Source organism: Chroicocephalus ridibundus, chromosome 5 (genome assembly GCF_963924245.1).
Source record: "Chroicocephalus ridibundus chromosome 5, bChrRid1.1, whole genome shotgun sequence".
In the NCBI taxonomy this organism is placed as follows: domain Eukaryota; kingdom Metazoa; phylum Chordata; class Aves; order Charadriiformes; family Laridae; genus Chroicocephalus; species Chroicocephalus ridibundus.
The window spans coordinates 19,627,173-19,653,502 of NC_086288.1; the positions used below are offsets into that span (position 1 = coordinate 19,627,173).

Below are 26,330 nucleotides of genomic sequence, written 5' to 3' on the forward strand. Positions count from 1 at the left end.
GATATCATCCGGAGATAAGGAGTGTATTTTTTCAGAACTACGTTTCACTCTTACTACTATCATTAAGCCACAATGCATTATTTTATCACCAATTCCATGGGGAAAAACCCCAGAGCCAAAACCAGGAGATGTTTATAAGTGCTCCAAAGCTGTAAATCAAAATGAAGCAACTCATCAATGCAAAGCATTTCTTGGTTTCTGTGAGATCAGGATCAGGACTGGATTATACAGAAGTTGGCATAAAGTTCCTGCAAAACGTGGTGGTGAAATTTCACTCTCATCTACTCACAAGGAAGAATAAAGCAGGAGTCAGCAACTTCCCCAGGTGATGGGGGAGGCAGTGGCACAGCTAGAATGACAACATGGGAGTCTCTAAACCACATACTTAAGGTCATACTTCACCACACCAGGTAATCCTACAAAAACCTATCAGGATTGGACAGAAAGGAAGAAATTAATATACAGTCATCTAGGGAAACAGGAAGAATTAGACTATATACCCAACTGAACAGGCAGGAGAGGAAAAACCCTGAGTTACCACAAGCAAGGATATACCATACACTATAGGGGGAAACCCCTACATTCTACACATGAATCACTTCTGTTAATAATGAAATTATAACCCAAACCACAAAAGGTATTCTGTATTCAGCCCAACTTTTTAAAATTAAAAGATAGGAAATGAGGTCAAAATTACTATTGCGTCTCACTCTGTAAGAGAAATCTGTCTCAATCACAGACTTTGTACATTAAGTTTGTGACATGCTGGAAGATCAGTTTTAGCATGGGAAGATAATCTACCATTTGGAATGCTAAGTATTTGAAATGAAACAAAATTTCAGACCAAGCTTTCTCGGTGCTTAAGTCAAGGATAGTTGTTTGGCGTAAAACAATGACAAAAAAGCCCAATCAAATCCGAAAAACCTTCGTTGTACTACAGCTATCGACATTACCTGAATCAGAAGCCCTTGGTCCTTTTCTCATTCTCTTGTTTCTTGCCTTGTATATAGGGACCTTCAATCCCTGTGGTCCCTAAACACCAACATAATTTAAATTGTGGTGTATTTGCAACATGAAGGGGAGTACCTCGAGACTGAAACGGTTTTATTTAACAGTGCTCATGAAGACAGCTGCAGAGAAAACCTGCAGTCCAGTACACCATGAACAGTTAAGCTAGCCTCCACCTGTTGTGGTCCTGTCTAAGATTCAAAGTGGTGCTTTTATCTTTGGAAAATGTAGCCTATGAGATGAAAGATCCCATCTCCATCCTCCTGTTAAAACACCTCACCTGCATGCTGCACTCCATATTCACACTACCCACACGCATATCCACTCTCTAAATAAACTCCCTGAAATTACAGTGATTACTGAAAAATGCACTAAATTTTAAGTGCTGAAAGATTCAAGCTAAGAATCTCCACCTGAAATTTAATGCAAGTTTCCACTACATCCCATTCCTTCATTACCATGGCCCTGTGTGTGCATTATCAACTAGAAATTCTCAACATAGCAGGGTTCCTCCATGAATGTGGCAACATAGTCGAAGTCTAGGTTTAAAAAGTGGAAAGGCGGTGAATGCTTCTTAAATTTTGAAGCCTCAACCAGTATTTTCAAAGCAGTGACATTTTTCGTTTGGGTATAAATGGGGGAACAACAAAAAAAAAATCTACCATGACTTTTTGTATTTTTTGTATAGATACCACATAGCACTTCAGAAAAGCACACAGAGGACTATACATCTCTCTCACTACTCTATTTTCTACAGCAGCTGAATCCTGTTTCACATAAAGCAGAATCACAATTGTTCCAACATCACAGTCACTTTTGATGGTTTTGGCAGCAACTGCAGTACGAATTTTGCTATTACACCTACAAAAATCGAAGAGAAGAGGCGCAAATAGGACAAATCATAAAACTCAATGGCTCATTTTCACACCTCCTAAAAACAGGGAATGGATTCTTGGATTTAGAGAGTCAGCTAATCCTCTTGCTCTCCTCTAGATGATGGCATCCTAACAAGTGACACCTTCCCAAGAACTCCTTTCTTCCTTCCAGTACATGTGCTTCTTGCCTCTACATCTTTGTTTCAGGAAACAGTTGGTCAGTTTGATTAATCAGTAAATTTTCTCATTTTCTTGAATGCTTAGTATTTTAAAAAAGATTTTAACGTCCAATCTTGTCAGGTGATATCAAATCCCTTTTTCAAAGGGTATAATGACTTGCCTCTGCCATCAGGGGAAGTAATTTTCAGCCATTAAGTGTTTTACTGACTCAGAAACCCAACGCTAAAAATGTCTCACCAGAAAAGGAAGAAAATCACCCCCACAAATACATAATTCTATCAGCTTCAATTTTCAGATGTTTGTGCTAACAGTGGGTAAGTCTTACACTCCATAACCGATTACAGTATCCTAACAGGATCAGGAAAAATCATCAGCGTTAAATCTCTTTTTAAAACAGCAGGAATCAAAATCTGATGTTAGTTTCATGTCAAAATATGAAAAGGATAATCACACTACACCAAAACATAATCACAAAATGTTTTGAATAGGAGATGTTTCACAAAGGTAATGTTTCATTTCCTTCTGGAAATGTCAAGAGCTTTCCCCGGGGCACTCAAAGGCTGACCAAAGCCTCCCATTTTGCACAGAAACCTTATTACCAGAAAAGGCTTCTGCAAAGTAGGGATTACGAGCCAGTAGGAAAAACCTGCTACTTTATTTCAGTATCTGGCTCAAATCTTTATATCTCATTTTAGGAATGAACGGCTTGCATTAGATCACTCTGTTCATTAAAGGCTAAAAGAACAAGAATTATTTGCAATAAAAAGAATATATTATATAAATTCAGCATAAAAATAATAGCAACCAGTTTCCTAGAGTCAAAATAATGACAATATTGCATGTTCACTTCTCTTCCTCTAGCCTCAGTCTGAAACAAATGCACTGTATTACTGTGATAATGCATGCTAGCTGTTTCCTGCATTGAGCATCTAAGGTGTAGCTATCCCTATACGAAATCCTGAAGTGTGCAAAATATTTACAGCCTATTTGTATTTGCAGTATTAATGGGCTGTATGCTGCATCAGATTAAAGTCCTTCACTTTCCCATGTTCCACAGGTGGAAGGTGCATTTATGTTATCTGTTTCCATGGTAATTTTTTTTGTCCATCCTGTTCTCCTCTCCCACCCTGGTTTCTCTTCTGTGCAGTGCTGCCGTTCAGAAAGCAGCACCTTAACATTTGGATGTAAATGTCAGGTCCATTCCATTGCCAGCTCATCCCATAGACAAGAGCATGATTAGGTGAGTACTTTGTAGTAAGCCATAGTCATTTTTATACTTGTTTCAGTGACTGGTGTTCTCTGTGGTTAAAAAGGGAACTTTTCACTGATCACACATTCGCTCTTCCCCGCTTTATCTCATGGAAGCCAGCATTTCACAGGTGCTACACTACTGATATGCTAACACTAAAGAGCAAATGCAAAAGATGTTTTTCTTAAAAAGCTCTAAAATTGAATAGGCACAAAATGACACATTCAAGGGCCTCTCTGCTCCTATTCGTTTATATCAAAACCTTTGTATTACTAAAAACTTTTAAACTTGGATCTGAACAGAGCAAGGGGACCAGATGCTTATTCTCTCATGCATTTGGTTATGGAATTTATGACTGAAGTTGCTATGATGCATTTGCCACCAATAAATCACTGTCAATCTTTCCTTCAGCAAGATATGGAAAGTAAAAAGTACAGTAATTTGAATAACGGTGGGAAGACCAATACCCCAGCAAATTTCTCCATCACTTTTGCTTCCATTGACGAATTTGTCAATACAAAAGTCCAGAGACCAAGTGAGAACTCAGCACTAAAATTTCAACCTAGCTTTCCACAATATAGCATACTGACCTTCATATCTAGCTATTGAAGTGGGGAATCACCCAAAGTAAGTCTACACCTTGTGCAGAGCTTGTATGCAATTTAAACTTGTACTTTGTGGTTTAACAGATTTCTCATATTCTATCAAGATCGCAAGAATAGAGTGAGAAGAGAATAAACTCTAATCAGATCACTGTGGTCCTTTTCAGAAACCTCTAACTACATGATCAAAGTTTCAATTTCCTGCACTTTTTATTACTGATGAGCAAAAGTAAATGGTAATATACAGACATAATGAGGCCACAGTCCAAATGATTTAATGTTATTTGGATACAGTAGCCGATATCCCTCAGATTATAATCCATTGCTTCAGAAGAATGCAGTTTCTCTTGTGAAAAACAATCATATTCTTTCTGCTACTATGGCTTTCGGTCCTGCCTCTCTGAAAACTGTTTCCAAAGCTGCAGAAATGTAAAAGCATCTTCCCTAAACTGCAGAAAAGTTAAATGTGCAAGACTTAACACCTGACCCTACTGAACACAAGTTTTCAAGGAATTATTATTACCCATCATTATTTAGGAGCATGTTCAATGTACAACAGTAGCTTCTCTCCTTCTGCATTTATAAAGTTAACAAAATGAATTTGGATTCCACTCATCATGCCTGGGCATTATTATAATGTGATTAACAAAATAACAGCTCATTCATTTAAACAGAAAATGTTCTAAGTCTGAAGTGTTTCACAGCTCTCTCGCAATTTTGCCAGATAAATAGTGTCCACTGGTTTGGAATTTAATATTCCCAGTCTCCTAACTGGCTTAGTACCATAGAAACTTAGTCCTTCCATTCCAACACAAATCTTGGAAAAAATCTGCCAGTTTTTCAGGGGATTTTATGATGCTCTTTAAGCACCAAAGGGAAGAATTACCCTATAGTTTCTGATTTCTCCATTTAGACTGAGAGATGGGTGTGAGCTGCTACGGGTGCTATACTAATCCTCCAGATCACAACCTAGCTAGAATGCACAGCATCTCCTTTCCAGCCCACACAACTGCATTTCCTTTCTGAGAAAACCAAGGTACAGGAGGGAAGGTGACGCACATATGGGTCGCGCACGGCTACAGGGTCATGACGTGGCTGGGACAGACATGCAGATCTAGGGGCATGTGCTCTTTTAAAATCCCTACAAGACTTTAATTATGAAATATGCTGTTACCATACTATGATGTATAATTTTTATTTTCTGTTAACTACTTCATTGTAGTTTTTTCATATACTTTCTACTCTCCCCAGAAAAAGGTGCATAGCATATCCTAGGTACTGCTATCCTGAGTAGATGAATCATTTGGTAGAAGCCTTCTTTTAGGCATTTGTATCTATGAGGACACTTCCCAACCTCCTCCTCCAGCTCAGCCTCAAAGCTCTCCCCGTTGACTGTACAAAAGCTTGTAAAAAACACTACACACAGCTAACCTAGCTATTTCTCACCAGTCTCTGCTCTAGACATTAGATGTGACAAGCTTATTTTCAGTCTCACAAATGCATGTCCCATTGCTCTTCTGTAGCGTGTTAGTACTCAGTTAACAGTGACAGACTCATCTTACTGGCCCTGTGGCTAGTGAACTGCTTCCTCAAACAAGGAAACAAGGTAAGCTGGGTCACGTAGTTGCAAAAGAGCAAAACTGGCAAAACACACAAAAATCAAGTGAAAACACACTCGTTACTTCTCTAATGACCCAGTAGCGAATGCCCTTACCTCTCAACAACTGCACAGTAACAACTGTTTGAATATGTAATAAATCAAAATATCTAACAAATCAAACAAAATTAGGCTGTCAAGCCACACATGTGAGCCTGAATTCCTGTTATCCCAAGGGCTTTACAAACAGAACAAAATGAGGTCTCCTAACCTAAAGAGCAAGTTGGAAATTATACTAAGAAAGTTAGAGAAATAGTAATGGTAAAGGACTTTTGCAGACCTTTCAATAGTCTTAAAGTAAGGCTTTTACCCTAACTTAAGTCAAAAAGACATCAAAGAAAATGGTCATAAGCATAGAACCACGTCCACAGCTAGAAGTGACTACAGAGCGAGACCAGACTGCTTAAATAAGATTATAAAACTGAGGTCTACCTGCCCAGAAAGAACAGAACAGGTTAGGCATATCCTCTTGCCAGATTTACAAAAACACAGCTGTATGTGTAGAATGAGGTAAGAGAGGGTTCTTCACTGAAGAGGAATTCATGCGGCCTTAACATTGTGATGGGTACGGCAATTTCCCTCTGCAGGTAAAAAATACCTTTGCTTCCTCACATCATCTGAAACTTTATTCCTGATAGGCTACCCATCTGATAATGTTTCTAGCATACCAAAAAACCATAAAGACTTCCCTATTAAAATTCTAGTCTTCCTACTAAATTCATAAAAAACTAATAAAATAAATCACTGTTTCATTTACTGTATTCCATGACTGATTTTAAATTTATTTTACTGAAAATACCCACTCATTGGAGTACTTTGTTTTTCCTGTAACTGGTTCCTTGAGTTTTCTCGGTTCCTACCTCCTGTCTAGAGGTCAACAATCAACATCATATCTGGGCAGCAGCAACCAAGTGTTTCTCCATGCTAAGGAGAAACGGCACCATGTCATCTTGTCCTTGTCTGCATTGCTAAATCTCTGGCAATATGCTACAAAGTGGGGCTGCACAGCAGGACCTGAAGGAGGTGTCTCCTCAATTTAATCCTTCTCTTTCTCATGCCTATATTGTCTCAACTGTTAACTCATTACACAAATGGAGAGATCCGTACAGAAGCTGCTGTATTTATTCTTCACCCCAAGAATCATAAACCTTTTTCTTCCTTCTTTTTAAGACTGTGCTGTCTAGCAGTATTTGCTTTGAAAGTGATGCTAACAGACGAGATAGAAGATGGGAGTGAAAAGAGGAACTACACACATTATTTGCTTTGGTTTCGGACTCCAGAAACCATGTCTATCCTAAAGTATTTTTCATACTATGCAGCATGGGATCACAGATCATGTACCTCGAGAGAAAAACACTTCTGCGTCATTGCAAACATACAAAGAAGCTTTGATTGTGAGATAATAATACACACATTATCTGATTTGCACCAACTGTTCTGTATGTAAAGATATGCAAAATTTATGCCACACTAAATCTAATATGCCTTCAGTATCTGCCCAGAACTCCACACAGGCAGGTACAGCTGAAAAAAAATCTGATGAGAGGACTTTGCCGAATGGTTTGTCCCCTCTCCATCAGTTTGTCTAACAGAACATAGCACTCACCATCCCTTCCATCCCAAGATTATCACAGCTAGAAAATAACTACATTTTATCTGATTGATTCAGCAAGATTTGCCTTTTTCAATTGCCAGCAGTAACATGAGTCAAACAGTGTCACGTCACTGGGAACAAGCAAACAAAGATGATTCAAGATTCATGAATTCAATGGAACCTGAATGGGGAAGATAAAAAGTTATATCTGACTAGAAATGCACAGTGCAGTGGTCCCAATCGGTCAGCCTGCGTATGAGTAGTACTGCGGAACGTAAGTCATGCAAACAGCAGAAAAGCTATTTCTGCTAGCTGGCTTCTGCCAGCACTTCAGAAACAGCTGGGTGAAATTTCAGCTTCCCTGTCACCACAGAGTAAAGAGATGCAGTCCATTTAGAAATAGATATTAACCGTTATGGCAAAAGTAGATTGTCTGAGAAATAACCCTCTGATCTACTGCACATACTGCTCCATATTGCAAATGTGTCAAGTGTCCAGTGTTATCCAAAAAAGGCACAGTGCTAACATTTATACTATTGAGATCTTAAGCAGTATGAACATTTAGCTCTGATCACTGTACTGATGACCTTATGCCAAATCAACTGATTTTGTGATTTTTCTATCCATAAAGAAACAAAACATTTGTGTCAAGCTTATAGTTTTAAAATGAACTAGATACTGAATTGCTATGCCTCAGAAGAACTCATAAAAACTCACAGAGCAAACTCATAAAAAATGTGATCTAGATAGGGAAAAATATTTTTAATAGTAACAAAGCATTGCAGACACATGAAATTCAGCTTTTCAATTAAAGCGTTTGTGTTAGGACCAAAGATGGCTTTGCTCCATATGTTAGTAATGAAATTATTTTCAACATGAGTGAAAGGGAAAGAACCAGGAACCCTCCTTAGCTCTGAATCAGCCACTGACACCCACAAAGGATTTTCCTAGCAAAAGATATTTTTTCTTCGGTTTTAAGTTCAAAATCATGTCACGCCAGGTCAGTAGTATGGAAATTTGCCCGTGTAACCAGTATTAAATTTACATTTGTATTCATTATTTCTGTGGTGTAATCCCTGAAAACTCCCACTCTTAAGACTGAAGAGAATTACAACTTTTAGTTGGTTTTGGGATTTTTTTAAGTTGATAAATAATTAATCTCTATGAGAAGACTAAGGCACTACCACAAATCTCACATATTGTCTTTAGGACAAAATGGATATACTTGCAAGGCAGAATTTTACACCATCCATGCTAAGTAAAAAAGAAACCATAGCCTCCTCATTTGATCCAGCATCCTTGTTTCCCTGACTGCATCATTAAGGGTTTGTGAAGATTCAATCACCTTCAGAAAGGGTCCTGCTACAAACAACAGCTGCCAACAATCAATTGTGACCCTTTCAAAAAAGGTCTCCTGAGTACTGTTTTGTTTGACAGGATCAACAGAGGATGCCTATAGAAGATAATTCTCCACTATATTCTGAGTCACTTAGGATTTGTACTTTAAAAGCTTCTTAAATAAAAGGCATCATGTTTGTTTTCAAAGGAATAAAAATACTAATGGAGCTATAAACTTGATTAATGGCTTTATGAAACTATGTAAGCCTTTGGAACGGCATCCTGTAGCAAGGAGTTCCTCTGCTTAACTACACCAAGACGGAAGAAGGAAATCATCTTTTCATTTGGAACATCTCAGCTTATTTCACTGTTTATTCTTCAACTAAAGAAATACTCTCCCTTTACCCTCTGTCAGCTCGCTGAGTTGATAGGCCTCTAATATCTTTCTTCATTCATATCTCTTCCAGCTTGAAGAGTTTGAGTCTACTTAGCTGTCTCTTGCATTTTCATTCCATTGGTCACCTGCTTTGCCATTATCTGTGCCCAGATGTGGGCCAGAACTACACGCACTATTGGAGATGTGGGTGCACCTCAGATTTACACGGAAGAGCTTTGTTCTCCTTTCCTAGTAGTACCTAGCATTCTGCTTTTTGATTAATACCAAGTACTGAGGTGCAATCTGAACTGAACTATTCTAATGGCAAGATAGCCTTCCTCGGTAGCACCAGCTACATTTTACCCATGTAAGATCAAGACAATTTTTCCTTAGTTTTAGGCCACTAAGACTTAATTGAAAGAAAGTTATTTTAATAGAGGACTTTCTGTTGAGTGTGAGCTGAAGTCTTACTTGACGTCCTCAACTGGCATCTAAACTACCCTCTGTATTCACATGGTCAGCTTAAGCTATGATGCACTGGACAGATGATAGCTTGCTTCTGTCTGCAGAGAGTAGGTGGAAAGCCCAACAAAGTACCTTTGTCAGCGATGGCCCCATTAATCGTCAAAACAGGTCAATACAGGGCCAATAGTATTTAAAATCTTCGCTGATGACAACGGGGCAGAGTGCACCCTCAGCATGTCTGCAGAGGATACAAAACTGTCAAGATGGTTGTGCTGCTGTTCAGAGCAACGTTGACAGCTGGGGAAATTTGCCAACAAGAACCTTATGAAGTTCAACAAAGGGAAATGGAAAGTCCTGCACATGCAGAGGAATAACCCTCCCCAAAGAAGACAAGGCTCATGGGACCATATAAAGGTATACGAATATCTGATTTGGGGATTTTTTTTTAAATTTTGTTCATTTTGTATTTTATTCAAAGTGTCAACAGTGGTCAAACACTAGAACAGGTTGCCCAGAAGGGCTGTGGAATCTCTATCCTTGCAGATGTTCAAAACCTGACTAGGCATGACCCTAAGCAACCTCCTCTAGTTGACGCTACTGTGAGCAGCGGGTTGGACTAGACAATCTCCAGAGGTGCCTTCCAACCTCAACCATTATGTGAAAGCAAACCCTACTTTAATGGCTAGCTCCTATTTAGTCACCTGCCCCTTCCTCCCATGTCACACAGTACCTGAGGTGTGAAGACAATATTCAACAGTAGAGCACTTCCTTATACTCCAGAAGCTGTAAGGGAAGTAAAATGAGCAAGAACATACCTTTCAGACACCAAGAAAACATTAAGTCCTTGGAGACCACAAACAACAGGTTCACATGTAAAAAAAAAAAAAAATCTCGTTAGATGATGTATGTAATAGTCATAAAAAGAGCAGTGAAAATGGAATTCTTTTTACCTCTGAACCTGGAAAAAAAGTTGAGATGACATCACCTTTTCGGTTGTTATTACATTACAAAAATTCCTAAAATTAGGTATTAAGAAACTAGATTCACTGTCGCACTTCCTTACACGGAATAACAGAATACTTAGATGATAGATGAAAGCTATGCTATTCTCTAAAGAGCAGATGTCACATTTTTTGCTGAAGGAAACACTCAACTAATTCTAAAAAGTCCACGTAACTCCTTCTGGAGTTAGAAAAACTCAAAGAGAAATCTTTCAATAACTATGACAAATACAGCATAAAAGTTAAGAAATGCTATCTGTCTCATCTTACATTGTAAATCACTTGCATGGTAGCTATAACAAGCATCATTTAGCACTGAACAGAAGGGAGTCTTGCAGCACCAAATAAAAGAAAGATCTGTGAAATACTATTGGCATTAAAGAGAATCACGTATTTTTCATGTGCATCTAGATTCATTCTTCATTTGAAAAGGATGCTGCTTTCAGATTTTGACTTATATTTGAAGATGACTTAAAGAAGAAAGCGCACCACTCCACACAATTCTTTCAGGAGTATATGGATTAGAACTAAAGTAAGAGCAACACCCAAGATGATGTTAGCCCTACAATGAAATCAAACACTACTGTGTAATTCCTTAAGAAATCAAGGATACGAGAAATAAACATTTGGTATAGGCCACCTATTTGACCACGACAGACTATAGCCAAATTTTGACTGATATGATACAGGTCATATTCAGTTGTTAAAACCTATTTGCTTTAAAATACCAGTGTGTTGCCAAGAGTTGGAGAAGCTTCACCAAAGAAAACAAGATAGCGTGTGAAAGAAAAAAATAAGAGATCGCCTCAAATCTTATACTTAGTAATTAGAAAGAAGATCTTGGAGTTACAGTGCCATGCCAATGTCAGTTCAGTGTGCAGTCTATGTTAGAGATGCAAATCTGATGTCAGGAGATATAAGCAAAGTAACACAGAATAAACCAGAAAATATTATCATGCAACTGTATTAAACAAAAAAAAGAAAAGAAAAAGATGAGTTGCAGTCCCCTCATTTCCAAAGGAGGATAGCAGAACTTCAAAGGGCTCAAGGAAGGGCAACAAGAATAATCAAATTTCTACTGTTCTGTACAACAAACAAGTAGGACAGGAGAGACATCTTAGATAAGAGGGAACTGTTGGGGACAAAGTTCCACATAATTTTGAGTGTCACAGCACAGGCAGACAGGAAGACACACTGTCTCTTCTAGTACAAGGACTGAAAGGTAGTACCATCAAATAAACCTTGCAGGAACCAGGATCAAAATAAGCAAAGCCACAGGAGGTAGATTTGTGGAACTTGCTAACCATTTATACCGTGGATGCTAAGAGTTTGTGTGGTTCAAGGCAGGGCCTGGACATACGTTGTGGGTTAATCAATACAGAGGAACCACTTCTGACTGAATAATTCTACTGGGCATTTGGGAAAGTACTGGGGAGTATGATAGGCCCCAAGATTCTGGTTGTGGCCACCTTTGGAGAAAGAACTGAATTAAATGGACTCTTCAGCTGACGAAGCATAGCTCCAGAATTTAAGGAACATAAATTGTTATTCTCCTCCCAATGCTGTTGTTCAGACTATTTCAAAACAAATCCTTTGTATCATCAACAGAACTCCACTAAATTCCACAGGGTCTCGACATCCAGAAGGCTTGGCTAACATGTATAAAATAAGAGGAACACAGTCTCTGATCAAACACTTCTACTGCGCTAACACTTGTTAACGCTCAACCAGGAATGCAGGAATATATTACTGGCTCTAGGTACGACAGTAGGCAAAATAAGCACATGTGGGGAAGCCCCTGTCCCTCCCCAGTAAATCCCACACAACCAATCTGAAGCAAGTGGGAAAAGTGAGCAAAAAGAAAATGGAATCAAGAAAGTGAACTTTAAGAGAACTGGTACATTGTCATAAAAATGCCTATATGCAATTTTTGAGCCTTCACTACTGCCAGCCAGTGCTGAGGTTGTACCTCAACAGCTTTTGTCCCTATCTAGTGATGAATCTAGGCCATCTGCTTAGCATGTGCATTATCATAGCATTCAGTAAGGTAAAACAATATTCTTCGTTTGTGGTTTGTTAACATCCTGTATTGTTATAATCTGACACTGGCCTTTTGACCTACTAGGGGAATTTCAACTTTCATTTCACCGTACATTTTTTAAATCCAGAGACTGAGAATAGTTTGGCAACAAAATAAGTTTGCCAGCGTATAAATCAATCTCTTTCCCACTGCAAAACAATAATATTGAAAACCAGAAATCTTTTGCCTTCAGGCTTTTCCTTCAATAGCTAAAATGAGAAAGAAAAAACAAACAAACACAGAAAGAATACCTGATTGTACTAGTCTTCCCAAATAGATAACCACAGAGCTGAAACGTGCAGCCTGCCTCTGTTAAAGCCTGTTTGTAAAACCTGAGCAACAGAAATGCAGAGAGGATTCCCCCTGTGGCAGATTCTCAAATTGGCAAAGACTTGACATAGAAAATTTCATATTCAGTCCCCTAAACCACAGTGTATGATGGGAGAAAAAAAAAAAAACCAGGGAGGATTTTTGAGTGTTTTGGTGTGTGAATGCACACTCCGAAGTTACAGCACTGTGGTTATCATTGTAAGACAACATAGCCATGCCTTAAAAGACAACATTTATTCATTGTGCTGAATGAAGACAGCTTTTTTTCATTAGTTCATACCATAAATAAATACACTTAAGTAGCTGTACTTCAAGACAAAGAACAGAGCACAAGAACTGAATCCCCATTCTAGCGCTTCTCTCATTAAATGACACTGCATCACAACACAGCAGGTACCCGGTCTGTCAAGAGACATACGTACAGCAGGGCCTACACAGACCATCTAGACATCCTAGCGAGACCATAACAGCAGTTTAAAGATACAGGGAAACACCATAAGCTTTAAAAGGAACAAGATGATGATCTGAGAATTTACCAGGTCTCAACCTACGCAAACAGAAAGGCTTAGAAGCCAGAGAGAGCAGCACCAAAGCAACAGTGTCAGGCAATTATATCTCCTCCATTTAGAACTCTGCTTGTGTGGCTGAAAAGCTATTATAGTCGTGGATCCATCCATAAAAGCCAGTTGGTGTTTGCACTCTGGGAGTTTTGAAACAGGCAGCTTCCCATTCTGGTCCTTGTCCATCTTGCCAACAGATAATCTGCTTTTCCCAATTGTTACAAAATCAGGCTCAAGCCCATCCCTCTACCATACTCCAAGCTCACCACCAACCACAGAAAGAAGCGATCTGGGCAGAGACACTCAGTCTGCAGCTCATGTAAACTTCTCTGAAAAAGCACTTGGGACCTAAATGTATCTACTGCAGTACTAGAACCTTAAACTGTTAACAAGCTTTTTAAAGGAACGCATGACTGACTTTTGTGAGAAAGTAATGTCTCAAAGACTGGTCTTATTTGGATAAGATATGAAGTCATGTGCCATATAATTGTATTTCCAGGACACCTGGAGGGGGAATGACGACACATCTCTTCGATCAGAAAGTATTTTGCTAAGCTCATTTGTCCCAACCTGTCTGGTTTTGCACATGCATGATGACAGTAGTCACTGACACTGGACAAAGGCGTATGAAGTTGAACTTCAAGAATTACTATTACAGCCTTTCCTATTTGTTCATTTTTGTTACACAACTAACAAGCAGTTTCTAAGAATAGAGCTGTGAGCTCTGTATCACCCAGTGTCTCACTTGAGATAAAATGCAGTTCCTGTGTATTTCAGCAAAATAACTTAAAATTTCTCTAGAGCAACTCAAAAGTAGCCTGTGATACCTTCCTGAAGTATTTGAAGAGGAAGTCAAGGCCAGCGTTTGCATGGTGACAGCAAATGGCTCAATCAGTTTTCATGTGGGTTTGTTTACTGGCTATTACACAAGAATTTCTTTTGAACTTTTGACACCACTCACCACCCAGTATTGTGAGGCTCCAGTGACAACACCACAGATTGATTCTGCCCTGAAAATGTGAAAGTATTTATTGGCTTTTGAAAGTACGGAAGAAAGCACTCTTATCTCTCACTCGAGAGTGTCCCTTCCCTTTAAGTGACCTCCCCCATTCCAAAAGGAAAACAAGTATTGTTCCAATTTGAGCGACCCAACGTGTTTGCCAGATCTCAGTTTCTTGCCAACCACAACAAAGCACCTCTTTGTCTTAGGCCCACCAGGATGATCATATCGGTGGCCAAACAGCTTACGCGCCACCAAGGCTTACTCCGAAAGGTAACATACTTAGAACACCAAGTAAGTGTTTCAGAGTTTTGGTATACATTACAACAACTAGTAATTATACAACAACTTTTGAAAGAATGTCTGCAAAACCCCCAGAAGGTTCATGACACACTCACTCTGTAAGCACACACTGCAGCAATAACAGCTAACCCATGGTGACACCATTCAAGAAAAACACTCTGATTTGATTTCCTCTCTTCAGAATACCTCCATTTTGTTTTCCCTTTTCTTAAGCAGAGAAATACACACAACATCTAGGTCCAGAAGTCATATTTCTTCCTGGAAATCATAAAGAACAAGACCTTGAAGGACCTATTCAGTTTTCCACCTATATGGCAACAGAATCAGCGGGCCAAACTTAGAGAACTGTGTCTCATCAGCAGTGCATTTGTATTGGTCTCCACAGTTCTTCACCTAAAAAGAAGTGTGAAACAAAACTAGTAGAGGTTAACACTTGTATTATTTTGTGGGTATATCAGGAACAGTTTTATCAGGTTTGATGTACGTTCAACTAAGAGGAAATTGGTAACTGAAGTTTTAATACTGGCAACACTTAAATGTGCAGACAGCTCTCAAAAAACCCCATTTGGATACAAACGGAAAAAACAAACAAACAGGACTAATCATCCTTGTAAATGTGTGCTGGACCTCCTGAAAATAGATTATACTTACACAAAAAGAAGCTATTTGAGTTCACTCAGAAATCTTGCAAAAATTCAACTATTTCCTCTGTAAATACGGCACACCATCTTAACCTGTATGACATCCAGTCCTAATCCTTACCCTTTATCAATCAACCCTACTTACTTTACATTAAGCTATAACTCTCACAGTAATTCATTTTCTCATTCAGACTTAACAATCACGCCAAATTTTAACATAAGCTGAAAACATCGACTCTGAAGTTCATAACCTTAGTAAGTTTACTTTCTGAAAAAGAAACTTTTTTTTTAAATTTCTGTTGCAGTTCTTTATGCGTCCTGAAGAAGCTCCTCTTCTTGTAATGCCCTAACCACATTATATTTGCAATGCCCAGCAATTGAAGGAAAAATGTTAGGAATGGTCAACATGTACCACGTACTGCTACCTGACTTTTTAGACATTTCAGATTCTTGTTCTAATAAAATTCTGTAGCAACTCCTACACCAGTAACTATGACAGTATAAAAAGTAACTTCTTGAAGACTACTACTCTAATGCTCAAATATAATTCAGATATCAAATGATCCATCTCTGCTATATACATATTTTTGCATATTTTGCATGTTTGGTCACCACACTTGTGTGACTAAAAAAGTACTGATTTATAGTAAGTCCATAAAATCTGCTAGCCATTCTATACACATGTAAAACCAATTAGTGGGATCATTAGCTGGTACCATCAACTGTTTTATATAGTTATAAATATAGTTACGTATACAGTATAAAAACCGGCCTTTTTATATTAAGCCAAGAGAAGAGCGTATCTACCTCCTCAATACCTGCACCACAAGAGATGCCTATTACAAACAGCCCAAGACCTCTACAGGCTGCAAATGATTGATCGCTACCTTTTGAACCTGATGGTCTAACTGGTTTTTCCATCCACTCTGCAGTCCTCCTACCCAGCCCATATCTCCACAATCTTGAATAGATATCATCAGCAACTTGATATTCTCCCTTCATCCACAGAACCAATCGTTTAATTACAGAAGGCAATCAAGCTGGTAAAGCAAAAGGTGCCCTGTGGTAAATCTGTACTGGCCCACGGTCACTTCCTTGTCCTTCAAGTCCCCAAAGACTTGCTCTATAACTTCCACAGGGACTGTGGTAACACTGACAAGCCTCTAGTTCTTTAGATCCTTCTCCTCATCCCTTTTTGTTGTTGCTTTTGCTTTTTACTAGTCAGTGGAGATAAGCAATCACCGTGATCTTTGGTTGCATGTATTTAACATAACCATCTAAATATGCACAGGGGAGAGACCTATACTATGAGATCTCTCACTGCACTGTTAGGGAGAACGTGTTTAGCCGATGCCAAGTATGGGGACGGGAAACACCAAGACTCCGCTAAAGTCCATCACCCCATACCTTAACTAAAACCACACCTACTAAACAATTACAATCAAGACTTTTAGGAGGATAAAAACTCATGTGTCAGGCAGCTCCTAAGGAAAAGTTAAAATTACTTTCCCCAAGAACAGGATCTTTATCATTATCAGAACTTTTTTTATTTTTTAAAGTGTTCTCTCTTAATGGTGGTCCTTTCAATGAAAAATTACTTCAAACACAGGTTTTGTAAAGAGATTCCCAATTGTTAACTATTTTCAGATCATTTTAGTTAACCCTCTGAAACCAAACACCTTTCTTTAAAAAAAAAAAAAAAAAAAAAACAAACAAAAAAAAACACAAAACAAAAAAACCCGAAACAAAACCCAAAAAACCCAAACACAACGAAACCACTGATATTCTTGCAGGAAAAATTCACTCTAAGAATTATTCACTTTGAGTTTTTTTTTTTGGCACTTTCTCCTGAAGCAGTGGGTACTTGCCCTAATAAGGGACAGTACTCAACTAGTTAAAACAACTGTTCTAATCCAATATGGCAACTACTTGCTCCTCTTTTACCCCTTGCTTGATCTGTCCTTGTCACACAAGCCATCCAAAGGATATTTTCCTGCATCATCCTTTATCATCCCAGTGGCGATACCACATGCATTGGCAAATCGGCAAAATACATGCTATAATACCATCAGAAGCAAGCAAAAAAGAAAACGCATTTAATGTTTTCTCCTGCTTTTTCTTATCTTTCCTTATAAACACAGCCATCAGTTCACTCCTATATTTAAATACTAATACATTACGGAATCTATTGTATTTATCCGAAAACTGTTCTACTTGTAGTATCTATTAAAAATGTATTGCAACACGGAGACAGAGATTACTGGCTGTAACTCAAATACTGCCATGGTTGTTCTTGCTCAACAGAAAATACAAGAGTCACCTATTCACTAGGTTAGAGATTTTGAGTTTTAGGATCACAGGGACTTGTGAAGCAAGTGCTCTGCTCTACAGGGTTTATTAAACTCGTACGATTTAGTGCTCATTTTTTTAAACTTTTATTCTTTTGTTATTAACCTAATACTTTCAATAAAAATAATTTTCCATTTCTTAAATGCAGGGAGGATCGTGAACCTCTGCTACTGCTTGACTGAAGAGAAAGACTGAGAAAAGGCTGAAGAAGGAAAGAGGTGGTTATCTCCTTCTGAGGGCATAAAATCAGATGAAGAACAACTGCCACTCAAATTGTTACTCAAATCTTCACTTCAACATGTTTACATAAGTGTCCCTACTGAGCAGAATAAGACTATTAAAGGCTTACTACTTTCCACGGGTTATTGCATAGAATTAGGAGATCCGCAAACAGAAGACAACATCTACTATTCAAAATTCTTTAAAACTGTCCTAGAACACAGCTACAAAGAGTTAAATCAACAGACCATGATCACAAATTGATGGTTATCACCTTCATCAGACACATGAACAAACTCTGCTGCGGTTCCTATGACACTACTGACAGTAATCTTGTCAAAGCATGCTACTATAGTAGGAGTCTGAAAAACACCTGCACACAAACTAAAGCACACCAAACAAGACATTCACAATGACTAGCTGAATACGCCTTTGTTCTGGTGAGGGAGAAAGGAGGCAAGCACCTTGATCAACAAGATGCCTAATACCTCAATGAAACCAAAACTTCTCTCCAAAATTCACCAGTCATCAGGTTTGCAAGGGGAAAAAAAGAAAAAAAAAAAAGACATGCAAGCTTTCAGTTCAGAAAGACACAAAAAAATAAGAGCCTAAACTGAGAGGACTCAGATCCTATGTAAAAACTTTTCCAGACTTTGAAGTTGTAGAGGGGATTAGTCAGTGTGTGTCATTTACTTTAATTTTTTAAAAGAGAAATGAGCCCTTATTCTTTATATTAGGCACAAGTGCTACAAAAAGTATAAACAATCCACTAAAACAACCACAAGACACAAACATTCTTCTCCCTTCCCAGCTCCCCGATCCGCAAATATTTTTTCCCCTCTAACTTACTTGCTTTACTGATAAGGAAGTGCTTGGAGCAACCTCTAAGCTGCTAAAAACTACTCCAGAAAGGTGTCAGATTCAGAATCTGAAATTCAGAGCTTCCAAATGTATTTCCATGGAATGTTTTGTAAAGAGAGAAACCTCTGTATTTTTATACAGCTGATACAGGAAAGACTGAACAGTGTTGAAAACAGTAAGCAATAATTACAAACAAAAACATGTCTTGTGCTCACTATTGAGGTACTTCTTAATACTTTACACAGTCAAAACACATTAACTTAAACCAAACAACTAAAAACCTATAAAAGGACCTAATTTTATAAGCACTCTGGAGAAAAGCTGACAATCCAGTGCTCAGCAGCTCACCTTTGCAGTCATAACTCCTGTCTGAAATTGGTTACTGTCAAGAGTAAGTACCAGAGACAAAAGATATTGTGCCAGAAAGGGTTTCAAACTGCATAAATACTACATATTGCAAGCTACAATAGCTACTAGGACTTCTATATGACCATACATATTAAATGTTTGTACTTCTTTCAAAACCAGGAAACGAAGACCAAGCTCTCCAGGAGCTGGGACTGCACTGTTAATTAACAGCAGTTTAATGGTTAGCAGAAAACAGGCACTAATAAAAAGAATTCTAGTAATGGACTGTATTTAATCCAAGCAAAAGCATACTCTACCCAACTTTGAACAGATCCACTCCCCCTCAGATTACATGATCGGAACATGTGAAGTAGGTTTCCACATGCAGTTTTACACGCAATGTCGAGTGAAGTAGTTACGCTCCCAGCCTTGCTCGTCCTGAATGCTACAAAAACTTCAAAGCACAGTAGCACGCAAACCCAGAATTTACTCCACACAGCTTCAGCAGCTAAATTCACTGAGCAAAAGAACCATGTTTTACATAATGTTAGAGACTTCTGGGCAGCAGGGGGAGTGTTTGGCTCAGAACTACACTCAAAATGAAGAAAACTATGGGTTTTAAACCCCGCATATAGCATTCCAAAGATATTGGCCAACAGACCCCTGAACCAGAAAGGAAAAACAATTCAGCAATACTTATGAACACTTCAGTGGCAAATGACTGCTCACTCTCAACTTCAGTACTGTGATAGATACCACAAAATGCCGTGGGTTAGGTATCAGTAAAAAAAATGTGTAAATATTTTGAAAAGCAGTGCATCTTCCTCATAAGCTAAGAAAAGTGACAGGTGCACAGAAAGAAAAGAAAACAGCATTAAGATACACAGTAATAAAAAAAATGGTTTAACATCCCAAAGCAGAGAATCCTGCTGGAATTTTTTTCATAAACATTTTAAATTTGATGGTATAAAGACTGACTTTACGCACCTAAGCTCACACTAACTGTCTCTGCAAAAGATGACAGGTAAAACCACCTTCAGACAGGAAGCCAACTTTCTTCCTGTTGTTTAATCAACAATTACTAAAACAAGAATGCTTCTTTCTCCTTCACTTAAATGATGCTACAGAATTTGTGGAAGGATACATGTATAAAGAGAAACAAACAAAATGGTTAAATTACAAATCTGCAGAAAAACATTTTATGTGGCAGTGGTATGTTCTATGGCATATTCTATGGGGGAGTGGGACAGCGCATGAGGGAAAAAGTGTTTCATGCAGAAAGCACAGAGAGAGACTGCCAAAACTGAGTGTGGGCTTCTCTTACACCAGTGAATGTAGGTAAAATCCCTCTCGCTTTATAAAAATTCCAAAGTGTCATCAGGGGAGGAAAAACAAAAGTAATGATTCTTGCCATACAGGTAGAACATATGAAAAAATGTGTAATAAAACCTCTTTTACATGACGCCCCCATCTTTTTCCCCCCCAGAAAGAAGAGTATAAATACACTAAACAGCTTAATGACAACTTATCAGCTCTGATCACATATCGCAACTCAAATACTAGCATAGAGAGAATCAGAACACTGACATGATGTGCAAAGTACTGATCTTCAGCTATATTTCAGCAGTAATGCTTATGACTGCAGCTTATGGAACACCTCTATCACCAGAAGAGAGACTTCTGAGAACTTTAATAAAAGATTTAGAATTCCTGGAAAAAAGCAAGGATGTAAGTAGTTGATTTTCTTTTATTATAAGATCCTTTTCTATTTATTTTTTCACAAAACTTAACTTTTTCTCTTCCTTCTCTACAGAAGATTCATTTTGACCTTTACACACCAAATGAGAAACAGGTGAGTTTAAATTTTCTGTTTTCAGAATAACTTCTAAGGTATGGCTACTTTAAAATTATGTATTGTTGAGTTACACCAAAACAGTTTGCTTATCAGAAGGGCAGATACAAAAGACAAATCTGAACAGTTTGAATTCAGTGTAGGGAATGCAGTTTCTTAAAGACACTGCATTTGTGTTTTGATTTGTATTCTCAAACATTAACTGGCAGATGCACAATATTACCTCATTGTTCTGTGCAGTGTGTAACATAAAATTAATCCTCCCTGTTCATCCTGCTTAATACACACTTGAATTCACAGGGAAAAAATGTTTTATGAATCATTTAAACATTGTATAAGATTCGCAGGAGGCAATACTGTTGTATTAACACTAACACAAGAACAATTTTGAGAATGAAACTAGACTTAGAAATAGATTATCTGTATGAAGTATCTATAGGAAATCACCAATGTTTTATCTAAAGTAGATGCAGAGCCTCCAGCAGGTTCTGGTAAGAAGTTACAAGCCTTCTATATCCCATCAATGATGAAACTCAGTTATGTTCTACCTAGCTCTTTTCAGGAACAAAAATTTACCAAGCCATTCTGGGTATATATTCTATTCATGTTTTATGGTATTTAGTTAATACCTAAGACTTAGTTCCACAAGAATACTACCATTGTGGTTGCTTCTTTCTAAAAAAACTGCACATTAGAGTGCAGATAGTGTTCTAAGTACAGCTTTGCCACAGACTATTCATAATTGACAGGCTGCTGATCTGTACTACTTTTCTTTTTAATTCAGTGTCCAAGTATACTAACAAACAAGAGCTTCAAGTTGTTTGGTATTAGGATGCAGTTAAAATCTTTACACAAGTTATGTTAACTACTTTGAACCTCCAATTAAGTTTTTAATCCAGAAGAATTCTCACTTAACAGTAATTTTGTTTCAGTAAAGATTTAAAGCCAGATTCTGCAACCACTTCCTTATCTGAGTCATTTTTCTCATACGCTGGCAACATCAAGACGTAACTATTTCAGAGCTCCAGTGTTTAAATGCAAATGTATGAGGCTGATTAAAAACATTGTCACTGAGTGCCTGAAATAGCTTGTAAGAGTGATGTGTAAAGTTATTTTTCATATTCAAAAGCCAGATCAGACACAGACATTAGACAGAGCAACCAAAGTGCGTTAATTGAAAGCTGGCTCTAAAAAGCCACTGCAAAACGGACAGAGGCTTTGACTATTAACGCTTTTGCTAAGATGTGATTTCCATCTGACAACCGGGAGTGAGGGTCAGTTTCGGAGCAAATACTACAGCTTCATGTTCCCAGGAGATATTCCAACACTTCAAGTGTCCTGTGAAGATTACTCACGTTTCAAAAGCTACAATAATCTACCACAGAACTAAGGCCACATGTAACATCTTACAATACGACTTTAAGGGGAACAAATGGACTATACATTGTAGAAAATCAACAGCTTAATCCCTGATATGAGGATAAAACCAAGAGGCAACCAAGATTTTTTTTTAAATTGAATCAATTATCCGCAGGAAACAAGTTATACGTATAACGATTTTGCTGACTTTTTTAGGAGTGCAGATGGCAAGCTCTACAATGTTACCTGACAGAAATGGACACCTTAGAGAATGAAATCGAAGATGAGGATGTTGATAATCTTGAAAACATCAAAAAGAATCTCCAGAGTCTTATGGTAGGCAAACTTTCTATCCAGTTTAAAAAAAAAAAAAAAAAAAAAAAAAAAAAAAAAAAAAGAGAGAGAGAAGAAAAAAAATGTTTCAGTGTTAGTGAAAAACAATGGTAGAATCAGTGGTTTTATGCCTCAAGGTCTATCATCTCTTAAGAAGATAGGATTTTATACAAAAATATCGTAACATTAAACTGTGTGGTATCTATTTGCATGATAATCCAATATAGTAAAACAGATTTGAGCCCTATTAGTTATACAAGTCAACATTGAAAAAAATATGACTTTTTTTTCTTTACTGAATCATGCAAGGCATCTTATGCTGACAAAACTTGCTTTTAGGAGCGTAACAATTACTTACATAAGCAACGACTTCAAAAACCATGCCATAAATTTATGACTGTGAAGGACCCAACAATGAACTTAGCACACCTTTATACGCTACAGAAACAAATTCCATGGCGAAGAGATCCTTGTATCATTTTAGAAATCCTTTTCAGGCTAGAAATTAAGATTTACCTCTGCTACAATATTTATCATAAAGGGTGAATGTGTTTAGCTTGTAGTATTTTTACATTTACAAAAATCTCCTTTATACGCAGACTTTTCGTCGTATCATCCCTTAACACTTACCAACTGAAAAAAGCCAATTCCCTGAAATATTAAGGACTCTTTTTTCTTAAAAGAAAAACTTAACATACAGAAGTTCACGTATTAATGTTAAAACTAGCTGGCAAGAGAGCTATCACCAATCAACAAAAATATCTGTATTGCAGGACCTGAGTACCCCAGGAACTGGATGCAAGATCTGTGAAGCTAATGACAAGAAGAAGTTTCCTGCATTCCACCAAGAACTGAGCAACTTCCTGAAATCTATGCTAAAAAAAGCCAGATAACCATTTTTATTTTCACTGCTATGTTATTTATTTAAGTATTTAATTATGACTAATTTATATATTTTGCCCTGCGGCTTACTAGCTTGCTGTCCATTTTGGGACCGCTGTACGTTCTTAGTCTGGATGATAAGACAGTCTGTTCTAAGATCACATTTGATCCTTTCTGTAAGCCCTACGGGCTCAAAATGTACTTTGAAAAACCAATTGGTTCTCACTTTGTCAATAAACTTAGAGAGACAACTATTTATTGAAAAAACTACTAAAAGTTACTTGTAGATATTTAATAAATTTCAATAACATATAAAAAAACATGTCTAGAGTCTTCTTTATTAAATGATACTGTCTTTCTCACTGGTGACTTACTACTCACTCTGCTTTTTTTTTTTTAACACAATTAAAAATTCGCAAAAAACCTTTACCAACATACAAGCGTACAGGTACCAGACTCAAAACAAGACATCCGCAGATAACCTTTTTAAAGCAATACAGAACACCAGTTTATGCTGACACACAGCACAAGGTATAGAAGTAATAGTACCAAGTATCTTACTCCAAAAAAGAAACCCAAAACCCCAAACTTTTTTTGCAAGTTGTCTTACTTTGCTACCCAGGCTTTCTGCTATACTTTTTGCAGGATATATTTTTCTTGGTGTAAGCAAAAATGTAGTTCCCAAAAATCTTCAGAAACAGGGAAATATTATTAAAACAATAACTCACCTGAAATAATAATTATCCAGGTAACTGAGGTACCAATGTTCTGGGACGCTTACATGGCCAATTATTTGCAGCAACAACTGACATAAAATTGATGATTAATGTATAAATACATGTGAATATATACTGCCTTAAGAAGTCACAAAAATCTTTTTGTGGAACCTCAGAAATGTGCTTACTTCAAATGAAGATGGAGTCAGTCATGTGACATTGTACGTTTTATGCAGAAAGAAACAACTAAGAGCATCTTTTACAATCCAAAACCTACCACTCAGTGCTAACAACACAAGCTGTGATTGATGAAAGCCTACTACAACAGTTATCAGCCTATCGTTCAGTCTTTGATGTGTTTTGCTAGTGGGTGTGGTATGGAGTATTTCAGGTTATACTTGAACACAGACTAAGAGTGGAAAACCCGGCAGTTTTCTTGAATGCTGCAACGAGAAAATAGGCGTTAATGATAGCTTTCTGCCAAAACTGGGAAAATACTTACAGCCTGGTATCTGTTGCTCTACTTCTCTTCTCTTCCGACAGTGAAGGAGTGCTTTGTCCCCACCCACAAGGACTCAGAAAAGCAAAATACTGTCAGTCATCCTGGCCACAAAGAGATCAGCTCCACCCTCTTCTCAAATCAGATGCCTTCCAAACGACAGCCTGTAATAACAGTAATACCCAAATACAGTATGACGTACAAGAAAACAAACAAGACATTTAGTCATAAAATTCCTTCTACCTTGTCAATCTTTGTAGAATGCTGCTTCTCTTAATATAGATACCTTCCTACATGATGAATTCTTAAAAAGCAGCATGCAAAAAGAATTGAAAAAAAAGTCTCATTTAAACAACGTGAGACAATATTTAAAGACATAGGAAGCACTGAGATTATGAGATAAAGTCAAAGAGAGACCAGTCTTAAAAACACCCAGAAGAGCGTAAAAACGATATGAATGCTACCAACTTCTGACTAGTACTGCCAATTGTAGATGAATTTTAGTGTGCATAATCTTGCAAGACCACCCATACCTAAGTGACCACAACAATAAAAGCAAATAAGGCTGCACTGCATCTAAATGCAGCCTTAGCAGAAAGCTGCAGCTCAAAGTAAGAGCATCACACATAACATGTGGTTTTGCAGGCAAACTTGTTCCAGTATCAGGCCACGCATGTTCATCCGTGTTGCTGCCCCAGCTCTCAGCAATCCAAAAGAGGGTGCAGGAGAAGTTTTCATTGAACACAGTTCTGTTAATAAATGAGCCTTCTTTTATTGTCTGCTTAAGCATGAGCCCTAAACTCCCAACATTTGGTATCCACACAGCTGAACACCCCACATGGACTAAGACCTTTTCTAAGTCCCTAAACAGTAAGCATTAGATAAGGCAGGAACAATCAAGTAATTAAGAAACCAAGGAATGATGGTGAAGAGATAGCTACCCATACATTCATGCAGAAAGTTAGAAGCGTAGGTCGCTAAAACATGCAGTGTGGAAATATACATGTGGGTTTTTGATTTTGGTCTGCACAAACTGCTTTGGAGCTGGGCTGCAATATACTGAACCAGCTGCAGGTTTACAGCAATGGGAAGCGGAGGCTTTGGCTATTCTGGCACTCGTTTGAGGGATTGCCACATGACTTCTGCCATGCTCTGCTGTGGATTTTCAAAACATTTTCCAGCTGGCTTGCTCCCCGTAGAGCACCTCCAACAGGTCCTTCAAGACATCTTTTCAGAGAAGTACGTGTTTGACTACAAAGACTGCCAATACTTATAGCTAGTTTAGGTACAAGGAAGTTGCTTGTGTTGCATGTGCTTGTAGTCATGAGGCTTTCTAGATTTTGATTAATGCTTTAAGTTGATATTTCAGTTTCAGCCATACGTAACTGTATGTTTCCTAAAAAGTATGCAAGATGTCAGCAGCTGACGAAAGTTATTTATGTCACATTTACAAAACGCACACTGGAAAAGCATATAGAAACACTCCCACCATTCTGTAGAAAATCAAAGGGTAGTGTAAAAAAAAAAAAATCTGACATGTGAGACATGCAACATGACATGTGAGGTGTTACACACAAGACACACATGCAACACACAAAACATGTATGACATGACATGTATGTGACACTTGACATGTGGCATGTCCAAATTTAC

The 26,330-nt window shown here is 37.9% G+C and overlaps 1 protein-coding gene; it reads right to left on the reverse strand.

The window, feature by feature from the left end:
- The window catches only part of ADAD1 (adenosine deaminase domain containing 1), an 80,080-nt gene that overhangs the window by 40,995 nt on the left and 12,755 nt on the right, over window positions 1–26,330 (reverse strand).